This window comes from Lepus europaeus, chromosome 2, assembly GCF_033115175.1.
Source record: "Lepus europaeus isolate LE1 chromosome 2, mLepTim1.pri, whole genome shotgun sequence".
Classification (NCBI taxonomy): Eukaryota; Metazoa; Chordata; class Mammalia; order Lagomorpha; family Leporidae; genus Lepus; species Lepus europaeus.
The window spans coordinates 110,678,979-110,703,375 of NC_084828.1; the positions used below are offsets into that span (position 1 = coordinate 110,678,979).

At 44.8% G+C, this 24,397-nt stretch overlaps 1 long non-coding RNA gene across 1 annotated transcript; it reads right to left on the minus strand.

The window, feature by feature from the left end:
• Positions 1–1,360: 1,360 nt before the first annotated feature.
• On the minus strand, positions 1,361–3,659 carry LOC133748990 (uncharacterized). Its single transcript, XR_009864559.1, has 3 exons — positions 3,132–3,659; positions 2,711–3,009; positions 1,361–2,084 (listed from the first exon to the last, which is right to left on the minus strand). It is a non-coding gene; the product is annotated as an uncharacterized LOC133748990 (long non-coding RNA).
• Positions 3,660–24,397: the final 20,738 nt, after the last annotated feature.

Genomic DNA, 24,397 nt, shown 5'->3' on the forward strand with positions numbered 1-24,397 from the left:
CTTACCCCATTGTACCACAATGCCTGCCCCTTGAAACACTATTCTTGACCTTGGAGAGTTTATATTTCCTTAAAAGAGAGGGCAATTGAGGTACAATGTGCTGTGTGTCCAATGAGTGCTGTAAGATGAAAGTTTTTTGAAGTGTAGGGAAGTAAAGGAGGTTGCTGTGCTGCTATGGGTGGCATTAGGGTGGGTGGGGGAAAAGAAGGCAGATATCCAGGCAAGCACAATGGGATGAGAAAGGAGCCTGTGATGAAAATGAACAAAGTGTATTCAAGGCATGCTCAATAGACTTATTATGTTACAATGAAGAGCTCGTATGCAACGGTGTGAGTTATGAGTTGGGAAGCAATTGAAAAAAGATTTATTTATTGGAAAGCCAGAGTTAGAGAGAGAGAGAGAGAGAGAGAACTAACTTCCATCTGCTGGCTCATTCCCCAGATGGCCACAACAGGTGTGGCTGGGCCAGGCCCAAACCAGTAGCCAGGAACTCCATCCAGGGCTCCCATGTGGGTGGCAGGGGTCCAAAGACCACTGCCTTCCCAGGCACATTGACAAGGAGCTGGATCAGCAGCAGAGCAGCAGGGAGCTGCTTATATGAGATTCCGACATCAAGGGTGGCCTAACCTACTGCACAATTATGCCAGCCCCACAAAGGCAAATTAAGGCCAGGGACTGAAAGGCTTTATGTGCTAAATGTCCTATAGGCAAAGGGGATCAATTAAAGATTTAGAAGCAGTAGACATAGGAATTATGTTAAGGTAAATGTGGAAGTGATTTGGAGAATAAACTGGAAAGAGCCTTGACGATTTCGTAGTTAGGAAATTGTTAGATATAAAGTAGCCAAGTCTTGCACTCCAGACTATCAGCAATAGGAAAAAGAAGAAATTATGAAAAACTGACAAGACTCCATGACGTGAAAGGGAAAGTTGGGACTGAGATGTCCTGGGTAGCTAGAGAGTGGTGGTATTACTGATATAACTCAAAGTATTAGTGTTTGCTCTATGCAAAGTACTGTGCTAAGTGCAATGGGTGCTAAATCAGGAGTAAGATCTAATCATAAGAAACTGTCTAGTAGAAGAGATGAAGATCATACCTAAATGACAGTGATACAAGGTAGAAAGTGATTTAGTGACCTAAAAAATATAAAATACTCTGTGGCTCTGTAAGAGGGTCTAGTATCATCTGAAGATCGAGTTAAAGATTTTTCTAGTAGATTTAGCTTTAGGTCTTTGTTTAAAGGACAGCTATAATTTTTTTTTAAAGATTATTTATTTGAAAGTCAGAGTTACACAGAGAGGAGAGTCAGAGAGATAGGAGAGTCAGAGAGAGAGAGAGAGAGAGAGAGAGAGAGAGAGAGAGAGAGAGAGAGAGAGAGGTCTTTCATCTGATGGTTCACTTGCAACAGCCAGAGCCGCCAATCGATCCAAAGCCAGGAGCCAGGAGCCTCTTCCCGGTCTCCCACATGGGTGCAAGGACCCAAGGACTTGGGCCATCTTCTACTGCTTTCCCAAGCCATAGCAGAGAACTGGACAGGAAGTGGAGCAGCCGGGTCTCGGACTGAGGCCCACATGGGATGCAGGTGCTTCAGGCTGGTGCTTCAGGCCAGGGTGCTGTTCCACGGGCGCTGGCCCCAGGCCAGCTAGAATTTAAACCCAATGAAGTGCCTTTCCCTTTGTATTTAGGGACAACGATTTGTATGACTTAAGCCAAGTTGTTTAAACATTTTGAAGACAAATCAGTAAAATGGGGTTTCCCAATCCTATCTGTCTCACAGGGTCACTGTGAAGGTCAGTGAGCTAATGTACTTATCAGCACTTTCAAAATGCAGTATGTCGTCTTTGAGAATTAGAGAATTCTGGTTCACTTCCTCCATGGCATCCAGTTGTGCCTTTGTGTTGTCAGTCAGGAGGTATAGAAATATACAGAACCGACCGGAGAACTGCAGAGCCAGGGTGCCAAGACAATGGATATGTACAAGCAGTAGGAGGAAACTCAGTTTGGCATGATTACAACCTTTGTGAAGAAGTGCACGTCATTCCTTGGTACACATCTTGACTGTAAACAAGACTAGATTGGGTAACCTGTAGAAAACAAGGGCGGTGGAAATAGCTGATGCTAGTAGCATCCCTGTATTCACAAGCATTGCAGAGGACGATCCTAACCCCTCTGTTTAAAGCACTTTATTTAAAGAAAATATAGCTCATCATAGCATTTTATATGTCAATACCCCAGAGAGTGAGGCAAAAAAGGTGTTATTCCCATTTTACAACTTAACATATTGCGACTTGAAAAGGTTAAGAGATGTAAGTTTAAAGTGATACTGAAGAACCTTGCTCAGCTAGCCAGGCACATGGCCTCTTGGGCAGTGAACTGAGTAACTAGATGACAATATCCTGTATAGATTCACTAATAGCTCGTTCCCCTGCAGTAACTTGAGGTAAGAGGAATAAAATGCAAACATTCTGTTATAGTTCCCTCTCCTTAAAAATGGTTGCAAACTAACCCTCCCCCCTCTTAAAAAAGATATTTATTTATTTGAAAGAGTTACACAGAGAGAAGGAAAGGCAGAGAGAGAGAGAGAGAGAGGTCTTCCATGTGCTGGTGTACTACCCAATTGGTCACATAGGCCGGAGCTGTGCCTGTTGGAAGCCAGGAGCTTCCAGTTTCCTCCAGGTCTCCCAGGCGGGTGCAGGGCCCAGGCACTTACTTGGATCACCTTTCACTGCTTTTCCAGGCCATAGCAGGGAGCTGGATTGGAAGTAGATCAGCTGGGACTCTAACCGACCGAACAGTGCCTATTTATTTTTATCTGAAAGAGTTACAGAGAGAGGTAGAAACAGAGAGAGAGGTCTTCCATCCACTGGTTCACTCCCCCAGAGGGCTGCACGGGCCGGAGCTGTGCGAATCCGAAGCCAGGAGCTTCTTCCAAGTCTCCCACTTGGGTGCAGGGGCTCAAGGACCCGGGCCACCCTCCACTGCCCTCCATGGCCACAGCAGAGAGCGGGACTAGAAGAGGAGCAACCAGGATTAGAACCGGCACCCATATGCCGGCGCTGCAGGACAGAGCTTTAACCTGCTGCACCACATCGCAAGACACCCCCACCCCCCCCCCCCCTTTAATTTCTCACTTTTACTTCTGAGATCTAGAACCAACGGAGACAACTTCCCGCAGTTCACCCAGTCCAACAGAGGTTAAGCGTTTAAGATCAGCCACTTACTCTGGGCCAAAAAAAAAAAAATTCTGGCGTATTCTTTTTAGTCTTAATGACTAAAGTCATTCAGACTTTAAAGCAAAGGCAGTGATTACAAAGCCTTTCTTTCCTAAGAAAAGGGGAGATTCCGTCCTTAATATTAACACTAAGAATGAAGTAGTAACATAATAAAGTCCATCCTCTGTTTAAGAAGCTTAAGGAGAGAGAGCTCAGAGAAGGGGCCGGGCCGGGCACCTGGTTTCATCAGGGCTGCCTGGGAATCTATTTCTACAAAGTCCTTCAACCAGTGTGATAAGACCTGGAACCGCCGTTCTGTGTGGTCATCCCTAAACATTTTCCCACGAACTCCGTTTCCCTACGAACTCCATTCTCTTTGACGGTAGTCGAGGCGCACCCGCCTCCGGTCCGCAGAGCGGCTCCACGCAGCCTCGCCTCTGGAACAGCCGGAAGAGCAGATCCCAACGCCGGCTCGACGCGGGGGCGGGGCCGCGCTCGGCCTCGTGGCCGGATATGGAGCTTTGAAAAACCTCGCGATACCCGGGGCCGCTGGCTTCGGCCAATCCGCGCGCGCAGCGCCGCTCCCTTTATAAGACGGCTCCGGCCGGCGCGCGGCGGGCTGAGGAGGGTGGGCTCGGGAGGGCCCGGTCATTTTTTATCTAACCCTAACTGAGCAGGGCGTAGGCGCCGCGCTTTTGGTTCCCCGCGCGCTGTTTTTCTCGCTGACTTTCAGCGCGTGGGAAAAGCCTTGGCCTACCGCCGTCCACCGTTCGTTTCGCAGTAAACAAAAAATGTCAGCCGCTGGCCGGTTCGCCCCTCCCGGGGACCTGCGGTGGCTCGCCCGCCCGGCCCCCGCGCCCCGCCTGAGGCCGCGGTCGGCGCGGGGCTTCTCCGGAGGTGCCCAATGCCGCCGCGAAGAGTTAGGCTCTGTCAGCCGCGGGTCCCGCGGGGGCCAAGGGCGAGGCGCAGGCCGTCTGGCCGCAGGGAGAGGAACGGAGCGGGTCCCCCAGCGTGGTGCGCTTCCCTGAGCTGTGGGACTTGCACCCGGGACTCGGCTCAAACATGCTACCTGCCGAAGGGTGCGGCGCGCTGCAGTGTGCCCTCCCTCGTTATCAGGGGTGGGTTTGTGGACCCCAAACGTGGCCGATGGGGCCGTGGTACGTGCACATTGGGAGCCGGGAAGCACTTGCAAGGTTGGCCCGATGAGTGGGCAGTGAGCCAAGGTTGCCAGCTACAGGTTGCTGAGTATGTCTGTCTCACTCTCCCGCTTTTTGTTTGTACAGTCTAGCTTGTGATCTGCAGATTTCGAGTTGTTTTTACGTCTTAAGGTAAATCTCACCGAGTTCCTTATTCTGGTACGGAAGGGCAGTGATTTGTGTGTATGAGAGCTTTAAATAGTTCCTATTTAACTAAAGGAACTAGTAGCTCTGTAAATGGAAATTGTGTTCCTCAACAGCTACTGCTGGGGCCAGCGTTATGCCACTGCTGTGTAAGCCTCCATTTAGCGTTGCCGGCATCCGGTAATGGCGCCCAGTGGAATCCCCGAGGCTCCACTTCCCATCCTGCTCCTTGCTGGTGGGCGTGGGGATGCAGTGGAAGATGGCGCCAAGTGCTCGGCCCCTTGCACGCTGTGGGAGAGCCAGATGAAGTTCCAGGCCCTTGACTTTGCACTGGCCATTTGAGGACTGAACCCGCAGATGGAAGATCCACTATACTTCCCCCCCCCCCAACTCTGCCTCTCAAGTAAATATAGTTGCTGCTTTTCATCTCAGTTAAGTGATGAATGACAAGAAGTTAACAATGTATGCCCTCTTACGTGATCTCACCCTTTCCCTTTTTTTTTTTTTAAATAAAAAAAGATTTATTTATTTATTTGAAAGGCAGAGTTTCGGAGAGGCAGAGTCTTCTGCTGGTTCACTCCCCAGATGGCCACAGTGGCCGGCGCTGCGCCCATCCAAAGCCAGGAGACAGGAGCTTCTTCCGGGTCTCCCATGTCTTTGCAGGGGTCCAACCTCTTGGGCCATAGCAGAGAGCCGGATCGGAAGTGGAGCAGCCGGGACTTGAACTGGCACCCCCACGGAATGCTGGCACTGCAGGCAGTGACCTTTTAGCTGCTATGCCGCAGCGCCATTCTCCCTTTTTTAAAATCTCTTAAATTTTTATTGTTATTTATTTGAAAGGCAGACTGAGGTCTTCCATCCTCTGACTCACACCCCAGATGTCTGCACCAGCTGGAACTCGGCCAGGCCAGTGGCAGGAGCCTCAACTCAATTTGGATGTTCCACATGGGTGGCAGGGACCCAAGTACTTGAGCCATCACCTGCTGCATCCCAGGCATCCATTAGCAGGGAGGGAAGATGGGGCTCTATCCCAGGCATGCTTATGTGGGATGCTGGTTTTCCAAGCAGTTAGACCTCTGCTCTAACCATGAATCAGGTTTCCCTTAAGGGAACAAAGTGATGCTCACAGCTGACAGGCCATTCTGCTCATTCATCCTGAAAATGCAACTCCAAGGGCGTGTGGGGATTCATCCCAATTCAGTGCTTTCACTTTCTTAAGACTGCCTTTCCAGGGGCAGATTCTTGGAGAGAGCAAGGGACCTTCAAGTAAAGGCCAGCCATCAGGGAGAGTCTCAGTCCTAATCCTGAGGTGAGTCAGGAGGATCAAGTAAGTAAATATAAGTATTTTCAACATTTGAAAGGCAGAGCTTCCAACTGCTGGTTCTTTCTCCAAATGCCTGCAACAAGGCTGAGCTAGGCAGAAGTCAGAAATCCATAACTCCATCCTGGTATCCCATGTAGATGCCAGGGACCAAGGTGCTTGACCCATCATCTGCTGCCTCCCAAGGTACATCAGGGAGCTGGATAAGAAGCAGAGGAGCAGGTACTTAAGTCAGACTCACAAATAAAAGATTGGGCCAATCTCTAGAGGTGGCTTAACCACTGCACCAAATGCCTGCTCTCAATGTCAGTAAATTCATGAACCTGTATGTGTATAGCATCTCAGCCTATTAGGCACACAAAAATATTTCTGAGTGTTATTATGAAGTGTGGGGGAAAAAAAAGAACCCACAGTTGCTAGTAATGTTCATTATGAAGGAAAAAGTTTTTCCCTATCATCATTGTTTTGCGAAAAAGAACCCAAGGTAATTAAGGATGGATTGAAGTTCTAGTTCTGATTTTGCTACTGACTTCTACACTGACAGTAACTCAGCTTCAATAGACTCTGTTTAGAAAGGGATATCTAAATACTACTGTGCTTTCACGTCTTTTGTTCCTGCTCCATCTAGTGGTGCTTTCGCTTCTCCACATTTGCAAAATTGGCGGTGATTGTGGGACCCTGAAGCAAGCATACCCATAGAATAGTTTCCTCACTGTGAAAGACTCTAATGACTTAAGACATTGATTTGGAAAGTTCCCAGTTGTCCAACTCTTATATTTGAAGTCCTTCTGACTAACGTCTGATTCCAAAGGACATTTCTTCTTAGTATTACAAACATTTAAGGTTGTTTTTTTTTTTTTTTTCCCCTTTTTGGCCAAGTTACTCTCTTCTTCTAAGTTACATGGTTCTGGAGTAAGAAGAGTCCAACGAGGCCATACAATGAGATAATCTATGTGAAAACATAAAAATTTGTGGATAATACATTATGGCAGATTTGATTTCTTATTACCACAAGATTTAAATGGCTCTAATAGATGAAGAAACTGGTGCTTGGAAGGGTTTAAATGATTTAGTTCAAGTTAATTTTTTACAGAGTTGGGCAAGAAAGGCCTCCCAAATTTCAGTTCTATTCACCATGTTGCACTGTAGGCTGTTTTGGTTAGTCTGGGAAAAATGGCTAGAATTAGCCCTACCCATCATTTGCTCGTTTAAAATAACATCCATAATATTTGTTAGCCTGTGACCTCGTTTCCACCCTGCATCTGCTTCCCTCCCGACATTTTTTTAAATTAAAGATTGATTTATTTGAAAGGCAGACGTAGGGAGAGGCAGAGAAGGATCTTACATCCGCTCCCCAGATGGCAGCCACAGCCAGAGCTGGGCCAGGTTGAAGCCAGGAGCTTCATCTGTATCTCCCACATGGGAGGCAGGGACCTAAACACTTGGGCCGTCTTCTGCTGTTTCCCAGGTGCATTGAGGAGTTGAATCAGAAGTGGAGCATGGCCGTGCCGTGGCTCAATAGGCTAATCCTCTACCTTGCGGCCCCGGCACACCGGGTTCTAGTCCCAGTCGGGGCACCGGATTCTGTCCCAGTTGCCCCCCTTCCAGGCCAGCTCTCTGCTGTGGCCCGGGAAGGCAGTGGAGGATGGCCCAAGTGCTTGGGCCCTGCACCCGCATGGTAGACCAGGAGAAGCAGCTGGCTCCTGGCTTCGGATCAGCGCAGCGCCAGCCACAGCGGCCATTGGAGGGTGAACCAACGGCAAAAAAGGAAGACCTTTCTCTGTCTCTCTCTCACTACCCACTCTGCCTGTCAAAAACAAACAAACAAAACAAAACAAAAAAAAACAACCAAACAACAACAAAAAAAACACTAGCACTTAAGCATAAGGCTGGGGAGCCATTTTAAACAGCAAAGTCACCAACAAAAAGCACACAAAAAAAAAAAAATGTGAAAAATATGGAGCTGGGACAATCCAAAGCTAGGAGCCAGGAGCTTCTTTGGGTCTCCTACGTGGGTGCAGGGGCTGAAGTACTTGGGCCATCTTCCACTGCATCTGCATCTGCATCTGCTTTTTGTGCTTTCCCAAGCACATTAGCAGAGAGCTGGATCAGAAAAGGAGCAGCCAGTACATAACCGGCACCCATATGAGATGCCAGTGCCACAGGCAGAGGTTTAAACTATACCACAGCGCTGGCCCCTTGATTGTGTCTTAAGACCTATGTGACATCTGTACCTGAGAGAGGGTGCAAGTGGTTATGTGGCTGATTAAGTACTTGGGGCTTTTTTAAAAAGATTTATTTATTTATTTGAAAGGCAGAGTTGCAGAGAGGCAAAGGCAGGGAGAGAAGTCTTCCATCCACTGGTTTACTCCCCAAATGGCCACAACAGCCAGAGCTGAGCCGATCTGAAGCCAGGGATGACTTCTGGGTCTCCCATGAGGGTGCAGGGGTCCAAGCACTTGGGTCATAGCAGAGAGCTGGATTGGAAGTGGAGTAGCCAGGATAGAAACCAGCGCCTATATGGGATGCTGGTGCTTCAGGTGATGGTTTTCCCACTACACCACAGCATCAGTCCCTTGGGACTTGTTTTAACCCCGCCCTGGGCCCTACTGCTGCCCCGGTTTATAAATTTAAGTACCTGCAATATTTATTTAATGTGAAGGAAACAAAGAAGTGAATCACACAAGGTATGGGAAAATAAGAACTATGGAGGTTGTAGGGGAAGAACAAGGGTCTCTTAAAAGGGGCAGCAGCATTGTAGGAATAGAGCCCTAAAATTGCCAATATTAGAAGGAAAGACAAACATTTTACGTCAATACCACTGATGTTAAAGTGTTGGTAGTTAATTTGAAATGAAACTTAAATAATGTGTGAGTGCATAAGGTAAAAAATTGGGCTGGCTTTTGTTCCTGAGTTCTGAGAAACAGCATCTTAACTCTTTGGGATTTCCCATGTGCTAGGAGTGCCTTATGTGGTGGGCTCCTTGGTCTCCATGTAACAGTTTATGCTAATGACATGAGTTAGCAAAGGGACTGTCATGTCAGAAAAGACTAACCATATAATTAGAGGGTTGGCACTTTGAACCCCACTCTTATCAGCCTAACTTCCCAGGAGGCAGACAGGCTAGAGAATTTGTCGCATGACCAATGATCCAAACAACATGCCTGCATTGAAGCTGCAAGACAAACTCTGAGCACGAGAAACTTCGCTAAACTTTCCTGGTCAGTGATACTCCCTGTATTGTTATGTGTGGTTTCCGAAGCCATCAATCACAACCTGTTAGCAGACACACCTGCCCTATCATCCTACCCTGAGGAACTGCCCATAGCCACATCCTCTACTGTTTTATACCCCATTAGCTCTGGTCAGCCACTCAAACAGCCCACGGCCTGTGTGTGGTCATGCCATTCTTGATTACCATTGTTCCTCATTCCTACCCCCATCTGAGCAAGCACTCCTGTGGTCTCCCATTTTGAGCGCTGGTTAGTCAACGATGGAAAGGACCTCTGTGGGACAACCTAAGACAGGTACAGCTGCGTACGGAGACCACAGGGAACGGGATCAACAATGGTATGGCCAAGAATCATGTCTTCCGTTGCTCAAAAATAAATGAAAAGGGGGAAATGTGGTGGAATGAGAAGGCCATGTCAAGATGGCCACTGGCAACGGAGCCTGCCTGGCAACAGGCTGTGATTGGTTAGGGCATAGACCACCCCTTGACCAGATTGGCTGCCTTGGCTATTTAAGCTGCTGTACCAACTGCAATAAATGAGTCTGCAGGCTGCTCTCCTCTGGCCTGCTTTCACCTGACTCCCGGGGTCTGTGTGGTGACTCCGTGCCTCTTACCCCCACCACACTCCTCCTCTCAGAACGAATCTACAGCAACAGTCATGTATCAGCATGCTGGAGGCATGGTGTTCTTGGGAACATTAGGAGAGGATCAATGGAAGCTGCACGTCTAGAACCCTCCCAAACCTCACCCCATGGTCTCTTTGGCTGGCTCTGATTTGAGTCCTTTTGCCATAATGAAACTGTAATTGTAAGTGCAGCACTTTGCTGAGTTTTGTAAGTCATTCCAGTGATTTAGGCTTTGGAGGATAGTGGGGACCTGGAATTTGTAGCCGGCTAGTTAGAAGTGAGGGTGGAATGTGGACCCTTGAATTTACAGCTGGTGTCTGCAATAAGGGCAGTCTTATGAAGGACTTTGCCTTAAGCCTGTGAAGTTTGGTTGAGTTGTTGATATATGAAGTCATTACAATTGGCCAGTCAGAACACCTTTTTGAGATAAAATCTGATGCATTATAGACTAGTAATCTGTGACCTTTGGCACAGGACAATTCAATAATACCAGAAGTCAGGAATGCCTTCTCTACAAGTGTGGAGGTATAGGTCTCCCTACCAGTTTAGGGCCTACCCAAGGTAAATGTATTTGAGAGAAGGCTATGTGTTGCTATCTTTCATAGGCCTTTGTAGGATATCACTAGTGACTAAAGTTTCAGAATTAAACTTTAGTATTCTGAAAACAGTAGTGCTACTCCTTCTGCAGCAGGAAGTGGATACAGTTTATGTTGGGTATACAGGTAAAGGGATATGTGGAGAATTATGGCAGTGTTAATAGTTTGTGAGATTTTTATGTAACACTATGAGCTTAATACACACTCGCAGTAAGAATATTGGCCTAAATGATAATTGACTGTCTTGTATTTTTTTTAAGATTTTATTTATTTGAAACACAGAGTTACAGAGAGAGGTAGAGACAGAGAGAGAGGTCTTCCATCCGATGGTTCACTCCACAGATGGCTGCAATGGCCAGAGCTGTGTTGATCTGAAGCCAGGAGCCAGGAACCAGGAGCTTCTTCCAGGTCACCCACGCAGGTGCAGGGGCCCAAGGACCTGGGCCATCTTCTACTGCTTTCTCAGGCCATAGCAGAGAGCTGGATTGAAAAAGGAGCAGCCGGGACTTGAACCAGCCCATATGGGATGCCGGCGCTTCAGGCCAAGGCTTTAACCTGCTGTGCCACAGCGCCAGCCCTGACTGTCTTGTATTTTGTTTTTTGAGGCCTGTTGGGTATTAGTTTGGTGATATTTATGTGTGTTCCATGACTGTCTATATTAAAAGTGTTAAAGGCATGATTTTAATTATTAAAAACAATTTAAGAAAAATATCAAGAAAAAATGCAGCAATGAATAGATAGAAGCATATAATTTCTCATGATTAATTTTTGAGAATACTACAATACATTTATACATATAATTTGCAGAGCAGTGGTCTATTCATCTCACAATCCTTTTGAAAGATGTGAGTGTACTGCTAAACTGAACCAAGTGACTTATTTTCAACCTTGGGGGAAAAAACTCAATTAGAGCTACAATTGAAGTATAATGGCACCAAGGAGTTCAACTTGACCTCATATGCCAGATGGTAATCATCTTTCAAGTGTACAAACAAGGAAGCATAGTTATCAAAGAATGAGAAATACATTTGTTCAGAGACCATTTGCTGCTTTAACAAGAGGTGAAAGCTTGCCAGAACTGGATAAACACTTAGCCCAGGTGCTATTCACAGGCTTCCCATGTTCAAAGACTCAGGGGGAGGCAGTTTCAAAATATCTTTGAAGTTGTAGGTATTCATCATCATATGCAATAATGCTTACTTTCTAGAGCCCCCTCCAAGCAGTTGATCTGACTTATTTTCATGACATCCTTGTGAGATAAGGCAACCACCATTATCTCTCCCTTTTGCAAAGACAGAAGCTGAAACACTGGGAGGTAAAATCACTTGAGGAAGGTCAGTAGTAGGCAAAATCATTTAAACACACTATATTAAAGTTTTTCTTTAATACACTATGTTAAGTTTAATACACTATATTAAAGCTTTAATCACAGAAAGCTAAATATAGTTCTATTTACAGAAAACTAAACAAGAATTTTAAGCTAAGAATCTCATACTTTTTAATTCTCTTTTTAAGTTGAAGAATAATTAATGATCTTTCCTTGTTTGCCTTGGTAAGGAACAACTGTTTAAAAGAATTTTTTACAATAACTACAATCTTTTTGTTTTATTTTTAAAGATTTACTTCTTTATTTAAAAAGTAGAGTTAGAGAGAGGGAGAGACAGAGAGAAAGAGAGATCTTCCATCAGCTGGGTCTCTGCCCAAATGGCCACAGTAGTCATAGCTGGGCCAGGCTGAAGCTAAGAGCTTCATCTGGATCTCCATGTGGGTGCACGGGTTCAAGTACTTGGGCCATCTTCTGCTGCTTTCCCAGGTGCATTAGCAGGGAGCTGGATCAGAAGTGGAGCAGCCAGGAGGTGAACTGGTGCCCGAAGGGGATGGTGGTGTCACAGGCTTCGGCTTAACCTACTACTCCACAATGCCAGCCTGACTAGAATCCTTTTACACTGGAATGAGTGAAATATGTGCAAAGCTGTGATGTTCACTTAAGAAACACATACTAAATGCCTACTCTACAGTATGTTGTATTGTTTAGGATGCTGAGATTTCTAAGATGAAAAAGCATATTCTCCATCCTTAAAGGTCTTCCTAGGGAGAGACTATAGAAACAGATTGTGTGGTCCAGTTTCTTTTTTTTTTTTTTTTTTACAGATTTATTTATTTTTTGAAAGAGTTACACAGAGAGTCATGTTTTTTTTAAAACTTAACTACAGTCTTCATTTTATCCTTAAATCTATTCTTCCTCACTTTCCCCTGTGTGAATGCTATTGCCATATGCTCAACTGCTCAAACAGTAATCTGGGTACCATCCCTGATGTCTTGCTTTCTCCTCCCTCTCTGGTATATCTTGAAAACATATCCCAAAGCCTTCCATCTAATTCATATTCCTTCCCATTATCCTTATCCAGTTCACCATCTTCTGCGGAGACCTTCTGACTCCCTACTGCTCATCTTGCCTCCTACCCACTACCAGTTCATTCTTCACAATCAGGCGTGGGTAATCTCTTTAAAAGTCAAACTGAGCCAGGTTTCTTCTTGGCATATCTCTTGCACTGAGAATAAAATCCAAAACTCTTATCAAGGCTTTGCATGATTTGCAAACTCATGTTAACCCTTTTTTCTTCTTGTGTCCTGCTCTAGCCATGCTGGCCGCCTCCTTTCAATCCCCATGCCTTGGCAACTCCTTTTTATCTCAAGTTCACTGCTTACTTTATGCTTGCAGACACCTTCCCACTCTTCAGCCTCAAGTTAAATACCATCTCCTCAGAATCCTCTTGGGGCCTGCATTGTGGCACTTGTGACACCAGCATCCATGTTGAAGCACTGGTTGGAGAACCTACTCTTGGGTGCTGGTTCTGGTTCTGGCTGCTCCACTTTCAATACAGCACCCTCTAATATGCCTAAGAAGGCATTATAAGATGACCCAAGTACTGAGACTCCTGCTACTCACATTGAAGACCCAGATAGAGTTTTGAGCTCTGGGTTCCTGGCTTCTGCCTGGCCCAGCCCTAGCTGTTGTGGTCATTTGAGGGAGTGAACCAGCGAATGGAAGATCTCTCCCTCTCCCCTTGTCACTCTGTCCTTCAATAAATAAATATATTTTTTGTTTTAAAAAAATCTCTCTGACTCCCTTTTAAAGCAGATTCCTCCTCTGCTTATGATGTTTTCTTAGTTACCTTCATAGCAATTTTTCTTAATTTGAAATAAATTATTTGCTTGTGATCCATGTTCTTCACTGTGCTATGAGCTTGGGGACAGAGAACATGTTATTTAGCTCAATGACAGATCACTGGAGCCTAGCACATAATAGGTGGTCAATAATTGTTATTTTTAAAGACTTATTTATTTTACTTGAAAGGTGGATTGAGTTACAGAAAGGGTGAGGCAGAAGCAGAGAGAGAAAATCTTCCATCCACTGATTCACTCCCCAAATGGCCACCACAACAGCGAGAGCTGAGCTGATCCAAAGCCAGGAGTCAGGAGCTTCTTCCAGGTCTCCCATGCGAGTGCAGGGACCCAAGCACTTGGGCCATCTTCTACTGCTTTCCCAGGCCATAGCAGAGAGCTGTATCAGAAGTGGAGCAGTTTGGACTTGAACCAACGCCTATATGGGATTCCAGCTACGTAGGAGGAGGTTTTGCCCATTACATCACAGCACTGGCCCAATAATTGATTTCTTGTTCAGTGAAAGAATGAATGCTTTCGAGGTAGGGAACTGACTAGCTAATTAGAACTGCTCTTTTACCAGCACAGAGGCAAACTGCTAAGACAGCTACAATTAATAATGTTTTCTCATTTTTTTCAGTTATAAAATGAATGTAACAGTATCACAAAAAAAGGTGAGAAGTGGGAATTAATCACATTTCTGTAAAATTCAAGTTATTGTTTGGTGTATTTCCAGTCTCTTTACATGTTCGATTATATCTTTTTTTTTTTTTTTTTGACAGGCAGAGTTAGACAGAGAGAGAGAGAGACAGAGAGAAAGGTCTTCCTTTTTCCGTTGGTTCACCCCCCCCCCAATGGCTGCTACAGCCGGCATGCTGCGCTGATCCGGAGCCAAGAGCTGGATGCTTCCTCCTGGTCTCCCATGCGGGTGCAGGGCCCAAGCACTTGGGCCATCCTCCACTGCACTCCCGGGCCACAGCAGAGAGCTAGACTGGAAGAGGAGCAACTGGGTAAGAATCCGGCGCCCCAACAGGAACTAGAACCTGGGGTGCCAGCGCCACAGGCGGAGGATTAGCCAAGTGAGCCATGGTGCCAGCCCGATTATATCTTATATGTACATTTTACACAATTACATTTCAAATTCTGCTTTTTTCACTTAGTTAAATCCTAAGTTTTATTCTGTGGTTATGACAGAGCCTTCAAAACCATCATTTAGTACTGTTGCTAATGTCCCATTGGATGCTGTATCATGATGTAAAACTTCACTTACTAATGAATATTAAGCTTATTTTCAGTTTTTTTCCTGCTATTGTTAGCAGTTATATTCCATGTTTTAGATTAGCCCTTTATGTAATTATAGAGTTCATAATTAACACCAGGGCCAGTATTTTATTTCAAGAATTGTCATTCATATAGTACCTCTGGGTGATCTATTTATTTTACTCTCTCTTCTATAATTTAAATGAAAATTTAAATGAATTTTCTTGATTACTGCATACTCTCTTCTCCAGAGCACAAGATCTGGCTACAACCCTGGAGTAGCTGCACTGATTAAATCATTCAATCTTTTCCAGAGTCCTTAAACTCCTAAGTGAAGAACACATTATTCCTGTCTTATCTTTGCTTATTCCCTTTCCTACCTTGCTTTCATTGCCAAATGTTTTGACAAAGCAGAAGGTAAAGATGGATGAGAGAGAGAGAATATGGCTACAACATTGAGTCTGTTTCTCACATTTTTTTAAAATTTGTGATTCTGAGTCATAGAGACCAAGGGTATCAATGCAGAAGCTGGGTGTGGATATGACAGTGCCTCCCCTGCCTCACACGTTCCTCCTTCCCTCATTTGCAGCCTTGCATTATATGTGGAATGGATTGACCCATGCCTATATCCAGGGATGGATCCAATTGCCTCTCCCAGACCTTCAGGATCAGCTCTGGGGTGGCCCAAACAGAACAAAGTGCCAAAATGCAGTCCAATGGTTGAGTGAAGTAAGGGTCTTTCCGCTTGAATGTTAATGAAGAGGTAACCAGTGTTGTTTGGCCACTTGCAACTAAGAGGGAAGCCAGTTTGAAGGCCGAGGCAACAAAGAAAGGCGGAGCCCAGAAAACCAGAGAAAAAGACAGGTGGAGCTCTACTTCTGGATTTTTCAAATATGTGAACTGAGAGCACTTTGATCATTTAAGCCAGTTGGAGTCAGAGTTTTTGTAGCTTCCATTCAAAAGTACCTTAATTGATGGAGGAAGATTGGCAAGACTGCAATATGATTGCAATCTTGCCAGTAATTGTATTGTGGCACTGTCCAAGAAGAAAATGTTCTCTGCAACACAGGAGGCCTGCCTCAGCAGTTTCTGGGAGCCACTCTTCTCTCACTCCTCTTTCCTGGCTGCAGTGACAGGTGGCATTGCTGTTTTTAAAGTGGGGACATGCAACTTTCAGATGCTCTATTTACAAGGAAAATTTCTCTTAGTTGAGATGTTTTGTAACTACCAGGTACCATGGACATGATCTTTGATTATTTATAACATCGAATAACAAAGGTATACAGGCTGTTAACTGTGGGACAGAATCAATCTTGACAACAGCCCTTTGCTGTTCAGGGTTGCAGAACCATTGAGTGTGCTTGGGGTGTTTATCACTAAAGGTGAAGACTCTTTTCTTTTTGAGTGTGTGTGTCCAGTGTGTAGCTTTTCATGAAACATGATAATGAAGATTCATGGTTCTGCTCATCTCCATTTCTCACTCCCGTTTTGTGCTAGTTCTCACCTATTTGGTTGGCTGGTTGTTAAAGACAGAGTCATAAATGATGTTTTAGTTGACATGAGAATATCTGTTTAGCTTATTTTTGTCTTAATTTTTAAAAAACTATTTAAAAAGCTGTTATTTGATGGTTATCACTATCATTCTTATTATGGAATAAATCTTCTTTTGCTATTTATTGCAAGAACCTAACTATAGCAAATATATAACATTGCTGAGGATAATCTCTTTGAAAGTTTGATTTCCACATCAACAGATTTTTTTAAACTTTTATTTAATAAATATATATTTCTTTTTATTTATTTATTTATTTATTTATTTTTGACAGGCAGAGTGGACAGTAGAGGGAGACAGAGAGAAAGGTCTTCCTTTGCCATTGGTTCACCCTCCAATGGCCGCCGTGGTAGGCGCGCTGCGGCCGGCGCACCGCGCTGTTCTGATGGCAGGAGCCAGGTGCTTCTCCTGGTCTCCCATGGGGTGCAGGGCCCAAGAACTTGGGCCATCCTCCACTGCACTCCCTGGCCACAGCAGAGAGCTGGCCTGGAAGAGGGGCAACCGGGAAAGGATCGGTGCCCAACCGGGACTAGAACCCGGTGTGCCGGCGCCGCAAGGCGGAGGATTAGCCTACTGAGCCGCGGCGCCGGCCCAATAAATATAAATTTCTAAAGTACAGTTTATGGATTACAATGGCTTTTTCCCCCCATAACTTCCCTCATACCTGCAACCCTTCCCTCTTCCACTCCCTCCCCCATTCCATTCACATCAAGATTCATTTTCAATTATCTTTATATGCAGAAGATCAGTTGAGCATTTATTAAGTAAAGATTTCAACAGTTTGCACCCACACAGAAACACAAAGTGTAAAATACTGTTTGAGTACTAGTTATAGCATTAATTCACAATGTATAACACATTAAGGACAGAGATCCTTCATGAGGAGTAAGTGCACAGTGACTCCTGTTGTTGACTTAACAAATTGACACTCTTGTTTATGGCGTCAGTAATCACCCTAGGCTCTTGTCATGAGTTGCCAAGGCTATGAAAGCCTTTTGAGTTTGGCAACTTTGATCTTATTTAGACGAGGTCATAGTCAAAGTGAAAGTTCTCTCCTCCCTTCAGAGAAAGGTACCTCCTTCTTTGATGGCCCATTCTTTCCACTGGGATCTCACTCGCAGAGATCTTTCATTTAGGTTTTTTTTTTTTTTTTTTTTTTTTTTTTTTGCCACAGTGTCTTGGCTTTCCATGCCTAAAATACTCTCATGGGCTCTTCAGCCAGATCTGAATGCCTTAAGGGCTGATTCTGAGGCCAGAGTGCTATTTAGGACATATGCCATTCTATGAGTCTGCTGTGTATCCCGCTTCCCATGTTGGATCATTCTCTCCCCTTTTTATTCTATCAGTTAGTATTAGCAGACGTTAGTCTTGTTTATGTGATCCCTTTGACTCTTAGTCCTATCATTATGATCAATTATGAACTGAAACTGATCACTTTGACTAGTGAGAAGGCATTGCTACATGCCACCTTATATCAACAGATTTTGATCTGCCCCTCTCTCAGACAGAACGATGTACTTTAACCAGAAGGGTTTTTTTAAAAAAACTGTTCATTAGTGTTTTTTTCTCTGTTGATGCAAGATAGGGAATTAAAACAGGGTCATACAGAAAGCAGGAATCAAAGGAGAAGAATAGAGGGAATGCTTTGGATTCACTAGTTCTCTGTTATTTCCTTGTCTTCTGTAATTTACTGGCCTACTTCTGATCTTATTTAATTGTTTGGTCTTTGCCTCAGAGATTCAGATGCTGACATTTCATTAAGGCCCAGGATTCAGCTGTAGTATTCTTAATCTCACACTTTTTTAACCAGTATTTTCCAAAGGTGTTTCACAGGATGATTGTTTATTGTTAACTTTTTAAAAATATATTTATTTATTTGAAAGGCAGAGTTACAAAGAGCCAGAGGCAGAGAGAGAGAGAGAGAAAGAGAGAAAGAGAGAGAGGTCTTCCATCCACTGGTTCACTCCCCAGATGGCCACAATAGCCAGAGCTGGGCTGATCCAAAGCCAGGAGCCAGGAGCCAGGAGCTTATTCTGGGTCTCTCACATGGAGGGCAAGGACCCAAGGACTTAGGGCACCTTCTACTGCTTTCCCAGGCTGCAGCAGAGAGCTGGATTGGAAGTGGAGCAGCCAGGGTCAGACTGGCACCCTCTATGGGATGCTGGCATTGCAGGCAGCGGCTTTTATGCCACAGCGCCGGCCCCCTCCCTTTTGTTTATTAGTGCATTCATCTACTTTATTGAGCATCTTCTATGTATCAGCATTGTGCTGTGGAGTGCACTGTGCACTATAGTGACCACACTTCAGGAACTCAGTGTGGCAGTAAACTAGAAAAGACATATAGTGACAGATAATGAGTAAATCTACACAGCAGTTACAGAATGTGAAAAAAAACATCAGGGTGATGTGCAGAGAACCGCATGTGGAGGAAATCTTTGGTAGTGACTGGAGGAGGAGAGAAGTGGGTATATTCGAGTTATGTTTTATAGATCTGTGTCAGAGATTTTACAGAAAGGATATGAGAGTATAGGGGTAGAGTGGGAAGGGTGAACTGGGCATGGCTGCCAGCTTTCTGGCTTGAGTAAACTACATGGATCTAGGTGGAATTTAACAATATAAGAACAGATTTTTTTTTAAGAATTTTTGTTTATTAGAAAGGGAGTTACAGAGAGAGAAGGAGGAACAGAGAGAGATCTTCCACCCACTGGTTCACTCTCCAAATGGCTGCAACAGCCAGTGCTTGGCCAAGCTGAAGGAGCCAGGGGCTTCATCCGGATCTCCCATATGGATGTCGGGGACCCAACACCTGGACCAACTGCTGCTGCCTTCCCAGGCCATTAGCAGGAAGCCAGATTGGAGATAGAGCAGGTGGGACTTGAATCAGTGTCCATATGGGATTCCAGCCCTGCAGGTAGCGGCTTAACCCATTGCACCACAGTGCCGTCTCCCATAACAGATTTTTGTAGGGAGATCAATGATTCAGTGTTTTCACATTGGATGAACTGTCCAAGTGGCATATGTATAGAGTTGCCAGAAGTCCGAATTTGTGTATGAGGCAGATCTTGTTTGTTCTTGTAATTCTAGAGTAATTGTTTATTATGTCACCTTTCATTCGTAAGAATGAGCATCTAGGTTTGAATAATTCATTATGTAGTCACCTATCTGTTGGTAAGAGTAGTTTTGATGGACTGGGATGGCAAGGAACCAGTATATAGTTGACTGATAGTTGACTTTGAGGGATTGCTGTAGGGGTGATAGGACTATACATTTTCTTTTTCAGTTTGAGAGGAAGAGAAGAGAAACAGGAGAATCAGAGGATGGGATTATAAATTGAAGGAGGGAGTTTGGAAGAACCATGTTCATGTGCTAATAGGGTGGTACCTGTAGACTAAAAAAGAGTGTTGATAGGAACTAGGGGGAGAGGGTTTAAGAAAGACAGTACAGCAGCAGAGAGATTGGCCTCAGAAAAGAGTGGGGCCAGCACTTTGGCATAGTAGGCTAAGCGTCCACCTGCTGTGCTGGCATCCCTTATGGGTGCTGGTTCATGTCCCAGCTGCTGCTCTTCTGATCCAGATCTCTGCTGTGGTCTGGGAAAACAGCAGAGGATGACCCAAATGCTTGGGTCCCTGCACCCACGTGGGAGACCAGGAAGAAGCTCCTGGTTCCTGGCTTCTGATCGGCCCAGCTCTGGCCATTGCGGCCATTTGGGAGTGAACCAGCGGATGGAAGACCTCTCTCTGTCTTTCCCTCTCTTTGTAACTCTCTCAAAAAAAAGAAAAAAGATAAGAAAAAAAAAAAAGCAAAGAGGAAAGGAGACAAGCCATTAGCTATTAGTCAATTTGAAGACTGATAGTGAGAAATTAAAGGGGTTCATGTTTTATGGCTTTTTTCTCTGTGACATTAGAGCCTAGGTCACTTGCAAGGATTCTTTCAATCTTATCACATTTGAACTACCCTTTATTGAGTGTTTGTCACCGATTACCTTATTTTATCAGAACCAAAACACTGTGTTAGAGCTACTGTGATCTGAATCTCACATGGGTTAAGACTGCGGGTATGTGAGACCTCTGATGCCCTCCTTTAAGTGATGCTGCCTCTGTCCTTCCTGCTTTCACCTGCTCTGTACTAATTAAAGTTCTTGCCTCGCCAGCCTTTAGCTGCTGAGGCAGAAGGGGGTGAGCGATAGCCATCCTTTCATGGCACTAAAGTTTAGAGTCTGCTTCAGTGTCTGACCTGATTCCTCCTTTGTCACAGTTTTATAGCTTCTTTTTTTAAACAAAAATATTTATTTTTTATTTATTTGAAAGGCAGAGTTACAGAGAAAGAAGTAGAAAGAGGAGGAGGAAAGAGAGAGGAGGAGAAGGAGGAGGAGGAGGAGGAGGAGAAGGAGGAGAGAGAGAGAGAGAGAGAGAGCGAGTGAGCTTCCATCCTCTGGTTCACCCTCAAATGGCCATAATGGGGCTGGGCCAGCCCGAAGCTAGGAGCCAGGAGCTTCTTCCAGGTCTACCATGTGGGTGCAGGGACCAAAGCACTTGGACCATCTTCTGCTGTTTTCCCAGGGCATTCGTGGGGAACTGGATTGCAAATGGAGCAGCTGGGTCTTGAACTGGTCCCTCATCACAGTTTTTAATTTTTTTGTTTTAAAGATTTATTTATTTATTTGAAAGGTAGAGTTACAGAGAGAGAAGGAGAGAAAGAGAAATCTTCCATCTGTTCATGCCCAAAATGGCTGTAATGGCCAGGGATGTGCCAGGCTGAAGCCAGGAGCCAAGAGCTTCTTCCGGGTCTCCCATGTGGATGCAGGGTCTGAGGGACCTTGGGCATCTTCCACTACTTTCCCAGGTGCATTAGCAGGGAGCTGGATCAGAAGTGGAGCAGGGGCCGGTGCTGTGGCAAAGCAGGTAAAGCCGCTGCCTGCAGCGCTGGCATCACATATAGGCGCCGGTTCCCATTTTGGCTGCTCCACTTCTGATCCAGCTGTCTGCTTGGCCTACCTTGGGCCCCTGCACCCACGTGAGAAGACCTCGAGGAAGCTCCTGGTTCCTGGCTTCAGATCAGTGCAGCTCCGTCCGAGGCAGCCAACTGGGGAGTGAACCAGCAGATGGAAGACCTCTCTCTCTACCTCTCCTTCTTTTTCTGTGTAACTCTGACTTCCAAATAAATAAATAAATAAATAAATCTTAAAAGAAGAAGGAAGGAAGAAAGGGGAGCAGCCGGGACTCAAACTGGCACCCATATGGGATGCTGGCACTGCAGGCTGTAGCTTAACTGCTATGCCATAGTGCCATCCCCTACCATAACAATTTTTTTTAATTAGTTAATTTATTTGAAAAACAGAGCTACAGCCAGGCAGAGGCAGAGAGAGAAAGAGAGAAAGAGAGAGAGAGAGAGAGAGAGAGAGAGAGAGTCTTAAATCCACTGGTTCACTCCCCAAATGGCCAGAGCTGGGCCAATCAGAAGCTGGGAGCCTAGAGCTTCTTCCTGGTCTCCCACGTGGGTGAAGGGGCCCAAGAACTTGGGCCATCTCCCACTGCTTTCTCAGGAGCATTAGCAGAGAGCTGCATTGGAAGTGGAGCAGCCAGGACTCGAACCAACACTCATGTGGGATGCTGGCACTTCAGGTAGTTTTACCCTCTATGACACAGTGTCAGGCCTCCCCCCAACCCCACCCCTGCCCCATCACAGTTTGAGTATAGTGCTTCTCATATTTGTTCTTCTTGTGTTTCAATGAATATGAATATTGTAATGAGGAGATTGTGCTTTGATATGTGAAATCCTGACTGGGCCAGAGAAATTTTATTGTTCTCACAAGTAGAACACTGAATTGAGAGACTATTTGAGGTTAAATGTCTATTTCCATGTAGTTTCTCAATTACCTTGGGCAGTTCTTTTAAACTTGAGCTTCCATTTCCTCACTTCTAAAATAAAGTTATTAATATTTGCTTTAACTCACAGTGATTTTTAAAGATTAAATTAGGTAAATTATGTGAAAGTGCACTGCTATGCAAATCTCAGTTCTACAACCTCTGTCCTTAGTTTAAGAGAAAGATTTTGAGTCATTTTTTCATATTATGAGAATGATAATAAAGGAAATTAATGTAGCTCATGAACGTGTTCTGATTCTGATAGTGGGGGGTTGTTGGGAAAGGTATGAAATGCAAAGAATTAGCTGGCACCACGGCTCAATAGGCTAATCCTGCGCCTGTGGCGCCGGCATACCAGGTTCTAGTCCCAGTCGGGGCCATGTCCACTCCAACATGATGTGTACTTATTCTTGAACTTAGCCTTAAATTATACTCAACGGATGAGTCATTGATCATACAAATGGTTTATCCTCTGTGCTTCCGCCTCTGAATTCTTCACAACACCTGTGGCTTAGAATCCCACTTGACAGAAGAGTTTTTCAACTCACATATTCTACATTTATAAAAAAGACCCCATGTGAGCTTTCAGACTGGATTATCCTACACTCTCTTTCAGTTGCTTTATTGCAACTCAAAGCCACATTCTCATTCTCCTATCCCATCTCAGTCTGCAGTACACCCTCTGCCGATCATAATTTAAGTATAAATTGTCCAATTTCTTCCTACATGCTCAACTTCCTTTTCCTTATTTGGCAGCTGGCATAATTGTTCATTTCATATGGAGGAATCCTACTGATTCTGTGTACTGTAAATGAGGATGTTATCATGCAGAGCCCCTGTGTGCTGGAATGTGAGTCCTGGGCGTGTGGATCATCTGCTGGGCTCAAGCTGGAGAATAATGGGAGTTCAGGGGATTGTGGACATGCTACTTTTCCTTGCTTGTCAGCTTTTCTCCTATAACGTGTATTTTACATCATCTGCTATACTAGACACTTACAAGGCATCTTCAGTAAGTTCCTGGAAAATGCCTGATTTTCCTACCACTCACTCACCTGCTGATGCCCACTGAATGTATGGCATCCAACAATGACCTGTGGGTCTCAAGGAGTGTCTCCTCTCTGCTGGATCAGGAGTTCCTCACTTCCTGTGATGCTGTCCTGGCGCCTGGCTGCAGTCCTCCTGTGGATACAGGTCTGTGCTCCTTTGTTTTGCTCAACACTCCCTCGTCCTTCTGGTAGAATATCTAACGTTGATTCTGAAATCCAGCTGAGCGTTGGTTTGTTGCTGAAGGAAGGGTTGGTTTCTTTTTCAGCTTTGTATTTCTTGTGCTTGAGAGCCCAGCACATAGTTGGTGTCTAGTACCCATCTGTTAAATGGGCAAATAATCTGTGACATGCGTGAGGATGTTTTCTAAGTAGTGACTGTTAAACCAATGTTAGGAATGATGGAAATACCAGCCAAAGAAGCCATCATAGTTGGGACCAGATTTGTTGATATAGCAAAATCAGCTACTGATTTTTAAAATCATTAACTCCCCTGCATGTGCATACATGCACATACACACTGATGCTATAGTGCCTAGCATGGAAGCAGCCTTCATACACTGCAGAGCTGAAAGATGTCTTTCCCTTTTCTTCGCAGACATTCATGTTTTGGAGGCCCACTCTGCTCCCTCCACACCTCACACTTCACATCTGCTTCTCTCCACTGCGAGGGAGCTGACACAGGACGTGGCATGGTGCTTGGCTGTTGACAGAGTTAAATAAATACCCTTTAAAAAGGAAAATACTTCTTTATGTGCAAAAACAACTGAATTTCGGCCACCAAATCATTTCCTCCAGCTCAACACCAGCCACCAGAATAAAGACAGGCCATTCTTCACATTGATGGATCTGGGAGCTTGGAACTCTGTCTCCCATTGCTAGCAGGCGAGTTTGGATGTGGCGGCATTCTCTGAGAGGTATAACTTTTGTGGTAGCTTTTTGCCCTATAGCAACTTTCTTTAAATTCTAGCTTAACTATGTACTATTAGAGGCCTAAAAAAAAATGGCTGAATGGTAACTGCTGGAGTTTTTCTAGAGAAAATTTCTTTATAGCTAAATCTTAAGTTAAAAACAGACTTTGTAGTGAGCACTGCTAGTGGCATTACAAGAAAACACAGAAAATAAATGGCATCTTAAGTAAATTTTGAAATGAAATTAGGATAATGAAAAAGGGATACATTATTTA